This window comes from Salminus brasiliensis, chromosome 15 (assembly GCF_030463535.1).
Source record: "Salminus brasiliensis chromosome 15, fSalBra1.hap2, whole genome shotgun sequence".
NCBI classification, from domain to species: Eukaryota; Metazoa; Chordata; class Actinopteri; order Characiformes; family Bryconidae; genus Salminus; species Salminus brasiliensis.
The window spans coordinates 16,768,510-16,784,276 of NC_132892.1; positions in this window are offsets into that span (position 1 = coordinate 16,768,510).

Here is a 15,767-nt window from a genome sequence, read left to right on the forward strand (position 1 = left end):
TTAAATAAAGATGATTTCATGAAGGTACTTTTCACAGAGTCAAGTCCAACTGACTGTAGGACATGGGTCATCCTGTTGTGTTTCACATGTCCAAATGATAATTCATCATAGAAAGCTGTACAGTTAGAGAGTCTTAATGAACCAGTTGTGAACAGCTTGTGGCCACTTACAACAACAAGATTTTCTGATAACTCTCAGGATAACTTTCTGTCCTACTTTTTATTAATTTCCTCATAAACAGTTTGAATTTACCAAGTGAAATAAACACATACACATAAGACTTCCCAGCAGAGCATATTTATTTTACAAGATTCTGTGCTGTAAGAAAGTATTTACCCTAATTATCCCCATCTTTGCATATTTGTCACAATAATTGAAATTCAAATGTATTTGTGTAGTGCTTTGTAGAAATCCGGGTCCGAGCCTCTTTTGAGCAAGCCAACGGTGACAGTGGCACGGAAAAGCTCCCTCAGAGCTAGAGGAAGAAACCTTGAGGGGAACCCATCCTCCACTGGTCGACACCGGCTAGCACAACACAAATACAAGAGTAAGTCAGGTAACTGGAAAGGATGACCAAGCTGAGGGTTTTACTGCCGGTCTGCCTGCAGCTGAAGATGATGATGCGGGTCAACCAACTGCTGAAGACCTGCATAAGCCCACCAACTAAGCCTCTGCCCAGTGCTCTGGAGAGTTCTGGAACATTGGGGTCTTCCCTCAAGTCTTCCCAGTGCTCAACGGCGTCAAGGATGACTGAGGCTTTCCCCTCAGGCTCCTTCCAGGACTCAGAAGAGCTCTGGGGAATCAAGGTCTGCTTCCAAGGGTCTGAATGGTGCTCAGGAGAGCACTCACTCATCAATGCCTGTCCCCCTTGGCCTTGCCCAGGGGAACATAGTAGAGCTCATCACAGAGCTCAGGGCCTCTGGCCAGAACTCAAGAGAGCAAAGGAACTTCCAACGCTTTCACCAGATTTAGGAGGAGCACTGTCTAGCTGACTCCCCTTCTCCAGGCTCCTCTCAGCCCTCAACAAAGCTTTGGAGCATCAGGGCCTGCTTCAAATGCTCTGATCAGTGCTGAATGGAGACCTGGTCGGCTGCCTGCGTTTGCCCAAGTTCCTCTCAAGCTCCACACCGGATGATGGGGTCTGCTTCCAAGGTTCTGGCTGGTGATCAGTACAGCATTCCCTGATGGAGGCCTGTCCCCCAAGCTCTGCACAGCACTCTGGAAAGCATTGAAGCAGTGAGGCCTGCTTGAAAGGCTCCGACCAGTACTGAGCAGAGCAATGGTTAGCTGACACCATTTCTCCAGGTTCCTTCCTGCATTCAGGGGCATCGTGGCCAAAAAGGACTTCCTCCCAGGCTCCACTCAGCACTCAAAAGAGCGTTGGAGCATCGGGGCCTGCTTCCATGGCTCTGATCAGTACTAAGTGGAGCACTGTTTGGCTGATTCTCTTTTCTTAGGCTCCACCCAGTGCTCAGCTGCAGATGGGGTAATGGAGGCTTTACCCCAGGCTCTGCCCAGCACTCACAAGAATGCTGGGGAACCAGGGTCTGCTTCCAAGGTCCTGATCGGTGCTCAAGAGAGCACTCGCTCGTCAAGGACTATCCCCAAGCTCTGCCTAGCACTACATCTGACGTCCTGTCCAGTGATCTGGAGAGCCCACGACTATCAGGGCCTTTACTAAGAAGATTTGAAACATTTATGTGACAAATATGGATCTAGAAAATTTGAATCTAGACATTTTTACAGCACCGTAAACAAAAGCACTAATTAAATTGGCTGAATCACCCGCGTAAAGGCGTAACGCAGGGCTCTGCGGATGGCTGCCATCATCCTGGACAGAAACTTCCGAATTCTCTTGGAAAGCGTCTCCGACACAGGTGGTTCTCCAGCTGCAAAAGACGAGATGAATCAGAAAATCAGCAACTCACAAAACTGTTTTCTTACTGTACTGAACAAACTGTATTCTATTTTACTTTTACATTCAAACAATAAAAAGTGATTTTATGAGACACACTTGATCAGCAGGCAGTAAGAAACACTGATATGAGGATGTCTAGCATTGAGATTAACTGTGTGTTCTGTTTCCTGACTCACATTCCAGATGATTTCCAGATGTGCTGGGCTGATGATCTTCAGACAGGCCAGTGGGACACACTTTCTTCTGATGAGCAAACATTTAACAAACAAAACAAAAGTCAAGATCTCAACACAGAAATATCATAAAGGAGCTCAAGCTAAACTATCTGTCTTATTATTAACACAATAATCATATTAACACATTCATGTTAACATATAACACATATTAACACGTGTGTGTGTGTGTGTGTGTGTGTGTGAGTGTGTGTTCACTACCAGATGGGTTAAATGCGGAGGACAAATACGTGCACCTTTACCTTTACCTTTTACCTTCAAGGATTCAAGGATTCAAGGAGACTTTATTGTCATTCGCATCACATGTGGTACATGGGGTGGAACGAAATTGTGGTACCCAAGGACCCAGTTTTACCCAGAAGCAGTACTTAAATAAATAAAATATACATAAATATATAAAAATATATGTAAAAATGAAAATAAAATACAGAGAGAAGTAAATGGAGAAGGTAGCAGCAGAGTGTGTTTAAAGTGACTAGTGTCGTCAAAGTGTCGTTGCAGTGGTTCCACTAAGTGGCGTTTAAAAGTCTTACAGCTTCCGGAATGAAGCTGTTCCTCAGTCTGTTCGTTCTACACTTAATGCTCCGCAGCCTCCTGCCTGAGGGGAGCGGGACAAACAGTGAGTGTACTGGGTGAGTGGGGTCCTTCATGATGCAGGTAGCCCTCTTCCTGCATCTGGAGGTGTATATGTCCGTGGTGGTGGGGAGGCTGACTCCGACAGACCTCTGTGCAGCCTTCACCACCCTCTGCAGAGCTTTCCTGTCTGCAGCAGAGCAGCTTCCGTGCCACACGTTGATGCTGGAGCATAGGACGCTCTCCACCACACATCTGTAGAAGGAGGTGAGGACCGAGCTCCCGAGCCCAGCTCGCCTCAACCGCCTGAGGAAGTAGAGCCGCTGATGTGCCTTCCTGACCAGGCTGGAAGTGTTGTTGCTCCAGGTGAGGTTGTTGCTCAGGTGAACACCCAAGTACCTGTAGCTGGAGACCACTTCCACCGCAGACCCTCCGACATGCAGGGGGAGGTGGGCATGTCTGCCCCTTCTGAAGTCCACAATCATCTCCTTCGTCTTCTTTATGTTGATGCAGAGGTTGTTCTTTCTGCACCAACCCTCCAGGTGTTCTACCTCCTGCCTGTAGCCAGACTCATCACTGTTTGTGATGCATCCGACCACTGCCGTGTCATCTGCAAACTTCACAATATGACAGCCTGGGTGGATGGGTGAGCAGTCATATGTGAGCAGCGTGAACAAGAGGGGGCTCAACACACAGCCCTGAGGGGAGCCAGTGCTGAGGATTGTGGTGGAGGAGGAGAGGTTGTGGATCCTCACAGACTGCGGCCTGTTGGTCAGGAAGTCCAGGACCCAGTTGCAGAGAGAAGAGCGCAGACCAAGTGAGGAGAGCTTATCTGTCAGGGTCTGGGGTATCATGGTGTTGAAGGCGGAAGTGAAGTCCACAAAGAGCATACGGACATAAGAGTCCTTCTGCTCCAGGTGGGTGAGGGCAGTGTGGACCACAGAGGAAATGGCATCATCTGTGGATCGGTTCCTCCTGTAGGTTCCTTCATAGTTTAACAAATCATATGACGTGTTTATCATTGATCTACTAAAGCAAAAGCTCCCTTACCTTTCGTCCAAACCTGAAGAGAGTTTTTTTAGGTTGAATAAAATGAAAAAAGCTCCTCTTTTTCTTCGGCACAGGAACTGGATCTGTGGGACAGTTGTCTTCTAGAGGGTCAGGTCTGGACGTGATGGGATCCTCCTCTTCTAGGGAGATGCTGTTTTTCTCCACAGCGTCCATCACCACATCACTTTCATCACTGCTTAGTGATGAGCATTCTGCGAACAAAACCCTCACGTCCAAAACAACCTTGTCATCCTCAAGGTTAGTTTGCTGGTAGTTTTTGGGCAGAGGGACTTCCTTCTCTTTTTCAGGGGCTGCAGACTGATCCAACAGACGGGCCCGGGCCGCTTTAACGGATCTCTGCAGTAGCTCGCGGATGATGTCCACAGAGTCCCTAGTTGATGTCTCAAAGGGAAGTTTCATTAAGTCGATGGGGACCCCTGCCTCAGCCATTGTCATTAGCATTTCCAGGTCCTCATCAGTGGCAAGGCTGCTGGGCACGTAGATGCTCTCAATTTCTGATTCTCCAATACTGTCCAGAAGTACTTCTGGTATTACTGCCCTGGGGGACGTCTGGAGCTCCTCAACGGACAGCTGAACTGTCTCCTTGTCTTGCACAGCAAGACTTTCATTAGATGCTGAGGCCATGTTTTCCATCCCTTCTTCAGCAGATATGATCAGATCGCTGGTTGTACAGTTGTCATCCATGATAACTATCAAGTTTAATGATGGACAGAATTAAATATGTAAATATAATCATGAGACCTCAAAGCTCATTATTAATTGTGGTCAGTCTATCAATCATCTGTTAGACTAAATATTAATTATTATTAATATGCCATAATAATTTTATTAAGAGAATAGAGAGGGTGAGACTGGGAGGAGTAGAGGGTCCTACCTGCAGGGTGGTCGTTGTCCTAATGAGCTTCTGTTTGAACTGTCTGAACTATTTAAGTGCAATCTGGAGTTGCCTATTGTGATGTCATCGATTCCGTTGCTGCCATAGCAACGATACAGAGTCAGTGCAGCTCATCCACTCAGCTTAAACAGACAAATCACAACACTTAGACTATATAACTACACAGGACAAGCAGCTTTCTATTAGGGATATCCAATTAACATTGATCTCAGAATCCTCAGAGCTGAATTAACACCTACAGTAATTTAATTCCACCTGGACACCAATGTAAAATGTTCAAATTTTGTTCAGTTCCTGAAACTAAAATGTAATGAATATCCCTGATATATTACTTATCTACACCAAAACCACTTAAAGATCTTGGATTCACATTTTTTAAAATGATTTCTTGTGAAGTTGTTTAATCAGGATGGCAGTAATTCCCTAAGATATCTATAAAGCAATGTTATTTATAGTGTAGTTCAGTGGTAATGTGCATGTGTCAGAACATGGTGAACCGTAGGATTTGAGACTACTGCCATACATACAGCAATATGGGAAATAAGACAATCCATAACATGAGAATGAGGAAAGTATTTCAGAATATGAATAATATTGTTTACATAAACAACCTGCACAAATAAACAAGTTAACAATTCAGCTCAAAGCACTGCTTATTAAATCACAGTACTGCTTATAAAATCAAATGGGTCAAATGAAGAGCCTGTTTGAGACATAATGAGATAAAACAGTAAATAGTCACAGAGAAAAGAACAGTTCATATAAGATGTTGTGTAAAAAATGACTAATGAGGTTATTTAGGTGTTAAGTTCATACTGAGGTGGCTTTACAGGGCTTCTCTGTTCTGTAGTCAGTGTTTCTATAGTTTCTCACTTCAGAAATGGGACAGGTTGTGTGAACACGGCTCTTCTGCAAAGCATACTGTGGATTATTCTAGTTACAATATTCAAAAAGAAGTGTATGCTTTACAGTGTGCTTTGCAGAAGCGCCGTGTTCACTCACCTTTTTTAATACTACTGTGAGGGACGATGTACCTAAATGTTTCACTCACCTGTACACCTGTGTAATGTGACGTGATAATAAAAGTGATTTGATTTTTTTTTTTTTGGTGGCTCAAGGGGTTGTTAGAAGAGATGTCCACAAGGGGGTGCTATAGTGCCATTATTCCTGGTAACTCTGCTGGTGACAGAGTGCTAAGAAGGCTGAGAGAAACTATAGAGAAAGTCTACCAGCTGTATTTCTATTCTTTACAGACCTCTTTCTTTTGGGTTGGTACTAAGTACACCGCACACACCTACATGTGAAATCTTAAAAGACATGATGTTCTAAAAAATGTTTTATTCATTTGTTTATTTATGATATTAATTAACAACTAAAATTAGCATACACATTTTAGACTGCATGCTTTATGAATCGTCTGCTAAGAAATAGAGAGCCTGTTGCAGAGGTGGGTGGTCACTAGTTACCTTTACACATGATAATAGGAGGATGAGAATGGGAGTCTAGTTTTCCTTTCAGTTTAGTCATGAACTCCATTTTTGAGTGTAATGTTGTCATGTTATGTTGGTGAGCATCTGCATGGCTCTGTGATGGATCATGTGTCTAATTTGAGAGCTTTTTTAGACCAAAAATATAGTAAAAAGAAATCAACCGTAACAGACACTGATTGTATCTAAAGTTCCAGTGCAGCTCTATAAGTTATTCAGTATTGAAGTATTTTATTTTAATTCACTAATTTTCTACATCTGTCACTCTGCCAATAAAACGTGAAGCTCTGGAGCAGCCGCACAGTGACCTAAGGTCGCCGGGATAGAGGGATTTTAGTCCCCGAGCACTGGCTTAAGGAGCAGTTGAACTGTGTTTTCGGAGTGATGGAGCTCCATCCAGTACCTTGGGCTGAGTTGGAGTGCATAGACTAATCATCCAGCATCAGTGCATCAGGAATTGCTACGTGAACCAGACCTTACAACCGTGACTTTTCTTGTGCCTGTGTCCACAGAAGGAGATTTCACTGGGCATCCGTTTGAAATACAGGTGCAGAACAAGTGCTTAAACAATGATGCACCACTGATAGCTAGAACTGCGGCTGTCTCTCCAGATCTGCTGAACGATATCAGGGTACAGAATGACTTCCCCGCCCCTCCTCAGACAACCAATGGGCCTCTTGCACACTCATGCCCTGGGGATTCAGCAATGTATGTAGTGGGTATATATTAATGGGTGCATGTCAGAGTTTAGCCAGTTCAGAGTGTGAGGGGGAGAAGAGTGTTTGTCAGTCTGACTGTCCTGGACTTCACACTCCTGTAGGGTGTGGGTGTGTACTGTCCCTGATAATGCTGTGGGCCCTGCTGATGACCCTGGTCCTGTAGTTGTCCTGCTTTACTGTGATTGTAGTGTACTGTAAATGTAGTGTTTCTGTACTGTAAAACAGTATGTTTATGACAATTAACTGTACTGTAAGTATAGTGTATATAGATGACTGTACTGTAAAATGTGTGTACTACAAATTAGTACATTAAATAACAAAAATCTATTGTGAATTACTGTTATGTAAAGTTACCATATGTTTATTATAATTAAGTGTACTGATTATTTTAGTGTACAATAAATGTAGTGTACTGTAGTTTGACTGTAATGTAGTGTACTGTATATTTATTACAATTGCTGAATTCATTCAATTCATAAATTTATTAAATGAATCCAGTTTTACGTACAACAGAATGAACTTACAGTGGAGGAAATAAGTATTTAATCCCCCACTGATTTTGAAAGTTTGTACTCTAACAAATAATTAAACAGTCTATGCTAGCTTTATTTTAACAGTGAGAGAAAAAAAACTGGAAAATGAATTAATATTTAAATAAAAAATTATTTGCATTTTTTTGTGAACTAAGTATTTGATCCCCTAAAAACCATGACTAATATTGGCTCCCACAGACCACTGACACACCCTAATCTCAGTGAAGTCGTTACCTGCATGAGAGACACCTGTCCCAAATTGTCACCTGTGTAAAAGGCCATCTGCCAAGAGACTCAGTGACACTCCAACATCTCCACCATGGGCAAGACTAAAGAGCTGTCTAAAGATGGCAGGGACAAAATTGTTGAGCTACACAAGGCGGGAATGGGCTACAAAGCCATAAGTAAGAAGCTGGAAGAGAAGCTGACAACTGTTGGTGCAATTATTCGGAAGTGGAAGAAGTACAACATTACTGTCAATAGACCTAGGCCTGGAGCTCCATGCAAGATATCACCTCGTGGAGACTCACTGATCATGAGAAAGGTTACAAATCAGCCAAGAATTACATGGGAGGAGCTGGTTAATGATCATAAGGCAGCTGGGACCACATTCTCAAAAAAAAAACAAAAAAAAACATTGATAATACACTGAGACGTAATGGCTTAAAATCCTGCAGTGCACGCAAGGTTCCTCTGCTCAAGAAGACTCATGTCCAGGCTCTTTTCAGCAAGCCAGTGGCAACAGTGGCAAGGAAAAACTCAAAAGGGGAACCCATCTTCCTCTGGTCGACACTGGATAGCATGCATGCAGGTAAAGAGTCACAAGCAATCCTTCTAAAGCATTTTGTAAGCAAAATGTACATGAAGGCAGCATAACTCTGTTCACAGAGACTACATTAGCAGAACTATTAAAGAACACAGTTGCGTGACAATTTTCATACAGAATACAGTAGCATATAATCACTCAAACAGCAGATAGGAGCATGAATCCAAATACAGAATACAACAGTGCTGCTCTTCATATATTTAACATAGAGCTTTAAGCTCCCTCTATTAATTCATTTTCCATACATCATTCATCCACCTTCAGGCTGCAGTAGTTTAGCCCCACTAAGACAATAATGCTTAAGTTGCATTTCAGAAAAATGCAGCCAATCAGAAGAAAGCTCATTTACATAACGACACAGTAATAGAAACAGCTTGTTATTATTTTAATGGACTAAGGGCAGGTTTGGGTACATAAAGCTCCATAAAACAATGTAAGTAAGACTGAAGAGAAAAGGTCAAATAAAATGTAGACTTGGAGAGTAAGGGTAATACTAGAACTCTACAAAGCCATGGATGTTGTTGCTCACTGTTATTTTATTAGTGACAAACACCTCGACCATGTGGTAGCTCAGACAGAGCAGAGGCAGGTAGTAAAGACCTGGTGTTCGGTCAGAGCAACATGACAGCACAGTAAGACCTTCAGCTCCGCCAGATGGACGTTACAACAGTCTACTTGCACGCTCTGATTGATTGTGAGATGTATATGGAGCAATCAGAGGGATTTGAAGGAAAGTCAAATACAGGTGTCAACTGAATAAGTCATTGTATGCTCTTAAACAGTCTGGATGATCGAGATGAAAATGGCTTTCCACAGAACCCAGCAGACCATTGTGTCTACGACAAACACACTGAAATCAGGAGGATGATACTGATAATCTGGGTTGAGGGTCTGAGGTTGAGGTAAAAAAGATGCCAAAAGCATTCAAGATGAAGGATCTAGGAAAACTGAACCATTTTCTAGGTACTGATTTCAATCAAAGTCAAGGCGCAGTAAATAGGAGTCATAAGAAGTACACATCAAAAGTACCTGAACAATTTGGTAGGTCAGACTGTAACCAAGGTCCAACCACAAATCCCAATCACAAAACAGCATGTAGCTTGTTTGTTGTGATGAGGCGCACAAGACCTGATCAAAGTTGGAGCAGGTAAATAATCGCAGTACTTGTCTGAGCCAAACGAACAACACTGGACTGCAGTCGAGCATGTAATTAGGTACTTAAAGGGTACAACTGATCATGAACCGTTACAAAAAGAGTGGAGAGAAACTGAAACTTGAGGTAAACTTGAACTAAACACGGCCTCTTACTTCCTGCTCTGTCTACACATGAAGCAGAACATATGGCACTGGCTGCAACCACTCAGGAAAGCTTGTACCTGGCACAGCTACTAAATGCCATGGACAGTGATCACCACTATGCACCTGTGAAAATACTAGAAGACAACCAAGGAGCAATTGATCTTTGGAAGACAACATTTTTGGGGCATCTGCGGCTGCTAGGACTAAAGGACACAATATTAAACTCCTCACACGAGTGAACAGGATAAAGACAGTGATGAAAATGAAGACGCATATGCTGACGTTTGGAAGCTTGTTTCTGGATGTTTCTGGAGGAATGCTAAGGGTTACAGACAAGTAATGGGAGTGGATTACATTATTACTACCAATGTCAGCAGGAATAACAGTTTATGACTGCTGGTAAGTTTGGTAACAGTGCTGAAAGGGAATCTAGGGTGTTTGATGTTATTGCATTTAACAACATTTCTTTGATTCTGATTGGAGCAACACTGTCAAGACTACACCAGAGCACAGCCTGCAGATCATCTGTTACAATGCTCTACATCTGCAGGGTGAGATGGTTCAATCTGCAAGGTTATTAATGAAAACACTAGCTGTTGAGGTTGTTATGGTACATTGCTAATAAAGGGGTGGCAGGTGGAGATCATGTTTGAAGTAGTTGTAAAACAGGATTAGGTGTTGGTTGGAGATGGAGTCAGGTGGAGAAATACAGAGTTCTCTTAATACCCAGGGGCAAAATTTAACGTAATGTTAAGGGGGTCCTGAATCAATGTCTGATCAGTAGAAAGAGCTGCTTCTGATAAAACCACAGCAAATTCACCAAGACCATAGACTGTGATAAGCAGGAAATTGTGCTGCTTTTTGGAAGCCGGAGACTAGCCTGCCACTTTAAGACTAAGCACCCCAAAAGACGGTTAACAGATCTCCTTCTCTACTACGAGTCCCGTCTCCCTAACCAACATCACTAACAGGATTGGCTTTGTTGTTTCTTGGCAACGTGGGAGAGGCTGTGTTTGTGAAAAGCACCAAAGCTCGGTCAACTACATGTTCAGGTAGGTCGAGTGAGAGACATCGTTCAATAGTTACGTGCACAAAAATTTCACCTTGTACTGATTCAGTAATACAGTGCAGTTTATTACAAATGAGGAATGATTCCATAGTCCATCATACGGACCTGGTGCTAACCCTGAGTGTGTGTGACAGTTAGCCTAGTTTGGTGATCTATTAAAAGATTAGGAGCTACTTTACATCAAGTCAATGAGTAGAATCAACAGTAATGGTAATACTCACACTCTACAAAGCCAGGACTGATTTTGTTCACTGTTCATAAAGCAACATCACCGTGTTATTTGGTCAGAGACAAACAACCCGACTGAGTGGCAGCTCAAACAGAGGAGAGGTAGGCAGAAATGACTTGGTGTTAGGTTGGAGAAACACGATCAAGGTTAGAATGGAGCACAGTCTGCAGATCATCTGTTAGATGATCAAGATCTTTAGGGTGAGATGGAAGGAGATGGTTAAATCTGGAAGATTATTAATGAAAACGCTAGCTGTCGAGCCACATTACAGGATATACTAGAAGGCATGACAACAGAGAAGTACAGAGTCACACTGTAAAAGAGCAATTCTTGGCTGATTTATCTCCATATGGAACAGAAAAATGTGTTTGTTCAGATAATGGTACAGAGTTCACAGCAAGGGATTTGCAGTCATCATTCAGTGAGAAGGGCATAAGGCACGAGACCTCTGCACTGACCACATCAAAATACAGCTGAGTGGAATTGGAGAACCCTCAGACTGACCAGTCAATGGCGGATGATTTCCATGGGGAGAGGTGTGTACCCCCATGCCAACAGCTAACCATGTTCATCAGACTCCAGAAAAGGTTCAAGAGTCTCAAACTGATGCTCAAGATGGCGCTCAAACAGAGGAAGACAGAGACACGCCTTAGCTGACCATGTCAGATTTTGAAGACCAGACACTGACCAACTACTGACTACTGTTACAGGGTCTGTAATGGACCAAAGAGCCAAAGATAACCATGTTTACCATTTGTGTCTGACACATATGGAATTTGGCCTCCTCCTTTAACCCATCCATGCAGTGAACACACACATACACACCAGTAATTAAAAACACACACAGTGACAGTGCCTGGAGTGGTGGGCAGCCATTGCTGTGGCGCACAGGAAGCAAAGAGGGTGAAGGGCCTTGCTTATGGGCCAAACAGTGGCAGCTTGCCGAGCCAGGTATTGAACCCCTGACCCGGTCATCAATAGCTCGGTGCTCCAACTGCTGAGTCACCACTGCCCCCAAAAGGTGTCTTTTGGCAGTGGCAGTTCAAACCCACGCTACCAAAGAGACTGGAATCTCAATCCAGCCCCTTAGACCACTCAGCCACACTAACAAAATCCCAGCTTTGCGTTGAAGCTATGAAAGAGGAGAGGACTTCTCTCGGGCTGGAGTGAATGCGTGAGTGAACACACATGGGTCTACAATTTAAAACAGTGTAGATGGGTCTGAAACGTACAAAGGGTTACAGTCAAGTAATGACCTTGAGCTCCACCAGGGCATGAAAAAACAAAAAAACTAAATGGTAATAAATTGAACCTAAACTCTGCATACAAGGGAAATCTGCTCAGAGTAGAAACACTGTAAAAAACACAAGACCATGTCTGTTCTACGTGTGTTACAGAACACCAAACCCATACTGACCAGGCAATGTCAGATGATGATGAATATGATGATGATGATGATTTCCATGAGGAGAGGTGTGTACCCCCCTGCCGACAGCTAACCGTGTTAATCAGACTCAGGTTCAAGAAAGACAGACATGGTACACGCTATGCAAAGAGAAAGCACCTCAGGATTTAGCTGACTACGTGTCAGATATTGAAGACCAGACACTGACCAATCAGTGCAGACAAAAAGGGGAAGAATTCTCTTTATTGTCTTAAAAGCTGGGATTGTAACTACTTCAGGTGTGTTACTCAGCGCTCAGCATATCTTAATTTCAGTGATATCTTAGTACTTTAAAGCCACAATCTTGTTGTTTTTAATTGTAGAGTCCCCCTGTCCTGCACGTTTTATTGCAGGGGTGTTCAGTCTTATCTGCAAAGTGCCGTGTAGCTGCAGCTTCTCCATCCTAAACAAGCTGCAGGACACCTGATTCCACTTGTTTAATCAATTAGTGAGTCTTCAAACAACTGATCACATGTGCTTCTGCTTGGCTGGTATGAAAAGCTGTAGCCACACCGGCCCTTTGTGAGTAAGATTGAACACCCACACCACTGAGGGAGGGTTTGTAACTCATGATCAATAAGATAAAGGCGTGTGTTTGAAAAGCTTCTCAATGTAGGAATACAGATATGGGATCAGAGTCCTCTGTTATTTACAAAGACAAGAACTTCTCCTAAATTAGTGCATTACCTAGCAGCTGATTGTCTGCTTATATAAAGAGGCTTTTAACTCTTTCAAATAATCTTATTGTCTTAGTTTCTGCTGTTCCCACATTTACCACACCTTTATGTTAAAAAAGTGACAAATTCCAGCAGATTTTAAAAGTATTGAGAAAAGAAGTTATTCAGTGGATCAAGACGTGTGTCCACTATTCTTAAAAGCTCATGTATAGACCTTGATGGTCAGGCAGAGTTTTAAACTGCTTTAAGAGAAAATGCAGGAGCAGTGCTTGAGCAGTTCTTTACCAGCTACATGATCTATATAGAAACAGAACTCCAGCAGAATCCACCCTGTGTATGAACGTGATGAGACTCCACTGAACTATGCATGCAAGGCACCTTTTTCCACCCTGTATCCTGTCATTATTTTAAATGCATTTTTTAATAATGCAATAGCATTAAACATTTTTGATAATGTAATAGCAGTGATGTGTGAAGATTAAGACACACATAGGGCTGGGCCTAAATGTCCAAATATTATATTAAAGGACCATAAACTCAATTTTTCCTCTTTTCTCTTCAATCCTACATAGTGTTTGTGGAGTTGTGTGAACAAAAAAATCACGCATCATCCCTTACAATTAAAACTGGTTGTTTTTTATTTGAGGTATTTTCAACTGTGTGAAATTCTGTTTCAGGTACTTTAAGCTAGATACAGTGGGGTATGAAATGTTTGATTTCTGATATATATATATATATATATATATATATATATATATATATATATATATATATCAATATTTTTAGGATTACATTTCAGGGGGGTGAATCATGTTATCTGAAAAATGGGCTACGCTAATCCCCTTATAGAATCCATAGGGGGCGCTACAAGCTCTGTGTTGAATGTTAAGCGCAATGCTGTTGTATCCCGTATTCAGAGCTATGCTACTGAATTCTGTATGAAAAGTAGCAGAACTTTCCTACAGACCACAGTAACAGAACCCTGTTCTACCAGAATAGAGTAGCGTAACGATGTCTTACAGAACACAGTAGCCTGAAACTGTTCATTCACAACAGAGTAGCAGAACGCATTCATTCAGAAGACATTAGAATCATTATTTTGATATAGAATAAAGTACCAGTACTCTTTCAACCAGAATACGGTAGCATAACACTACACAACCAGCATAGAGGAGCATAACTCTCTAGCACTTCTAGCATAACTCTCATAGCACTTTCACAACAAATGTGGTCACACAGCAGCTTTACAGAGATCCGGGTCCAAGCCTCTTCTGAGCAAGCCAGTGGCAACAGTGGCAAGGAAAAACTCCCTCAGATCGAGAGGAAGAAACCTTGAGAGGAACCAAGACTCAAAAAGGGAACCCATCCTCCTCTGGTCGACACCGGATAGCACGATGAAAAGCAGAACAGGAATAAAACATGGAATTAAGGGATTATGGCCAATGTGCCATCAAGCCATAAAAAGATGAAAACATGAGTGAAATGCAGTCCATGCAGGTACACGATCACAAGCACAGCCATGCCGTGAGGTGAGGATGACTCAATTAGAGGCCCCAGAACCAGACAGCGGTCAGGAGGGTGGTGGAGAGAGCGAGGTCTGCCGATGGAACAGTTGAAACTGGGCATCTCAACATACGTGAAAGAGAGAGAAAACACAAAGGGTTAAAAGGAAGGGGGCAAAAACTTTTTAGTCGGGTTACAGCAGGACAGGGTAGGAAAGAGCAGCCAAACACAAATACACTCGCACCAGCAGACAGCAGGGGGCACCTCAGCACATGGGGGAAGAGAGAAGAAATGAAGGAAAAAATAATAATAATGAAGAAAAGGTTTAGGTTTATATATGAATATGAACAGCACTGTAACACCGCTCAAGCACAACAAAGCAGCAAAACAATTTATGCAGAACACAGCAGTGTAACCATTCTCATGTAGAACACAAGCAGGACACAGCAGCCCAACACGGTTCAAGCTTAACACAAGCAAGTGGCACAGCAGAGAAATATCGTTCAAGCAGAAAACAGCAGCGAAACAATTTTGATGCAGGACACATCAGCCCAACATGGTAAAAGCAGAACACAAGCAAGTGGCACAGCTGCAGCCACCTTTAGCACTGTGCTTGCACGGCAATCTTGTAAAAAATTGGAGACTGTGGGTGTAAATGTTTTACCTGTTTCTTACAGAGAGTGGGATTGTTGAGGAGAACAATGCGCCACCTTTCCGCACGTCGCTGGGGAAGATGCAGTGAAGGTCTACAACATGTTACAATTCAGTGAGGAAGAAACTGAAACAAGAAATGTGCTGAAAAACAAGTTCAGGGATTACTGAGAGTCAAGAAAGAACCTACCCGATGTTCACCATTTGTTCTTCATGAGAGCTCAGTATCCAGCTGAAAGCACTGAGGTGTACGGGAGGAATTCGGGGACCAGAAACTGCAGATTTCAGCAAAGTACTCACATACTCTGGCCACCACATGTCACCGCTGGGAAAGCTACCACTCACCTGTGAACACAAAAGCCAAAAATGCTAAATTGAATTTCACATATTGTTGACTGTGATGTACCTGCAATACTAGGACGTGAGACATGGGAGATGTTACAGCAGGACAGGGTAGGAAAGAGCAGCCAAACACAAATGCACTCGTACCAGCAGACAGCAGGGGGCAGCTCAGCACATGGGGAAAAGAAGAAATGAAGGAAACAATAAAAATAATGAAGAAAAGGTTTAGGTTTATATATGAATATGAACAGCACCGTAACACCGCTCAAGCACAACAAAGCAGCAAAACTAATTATAC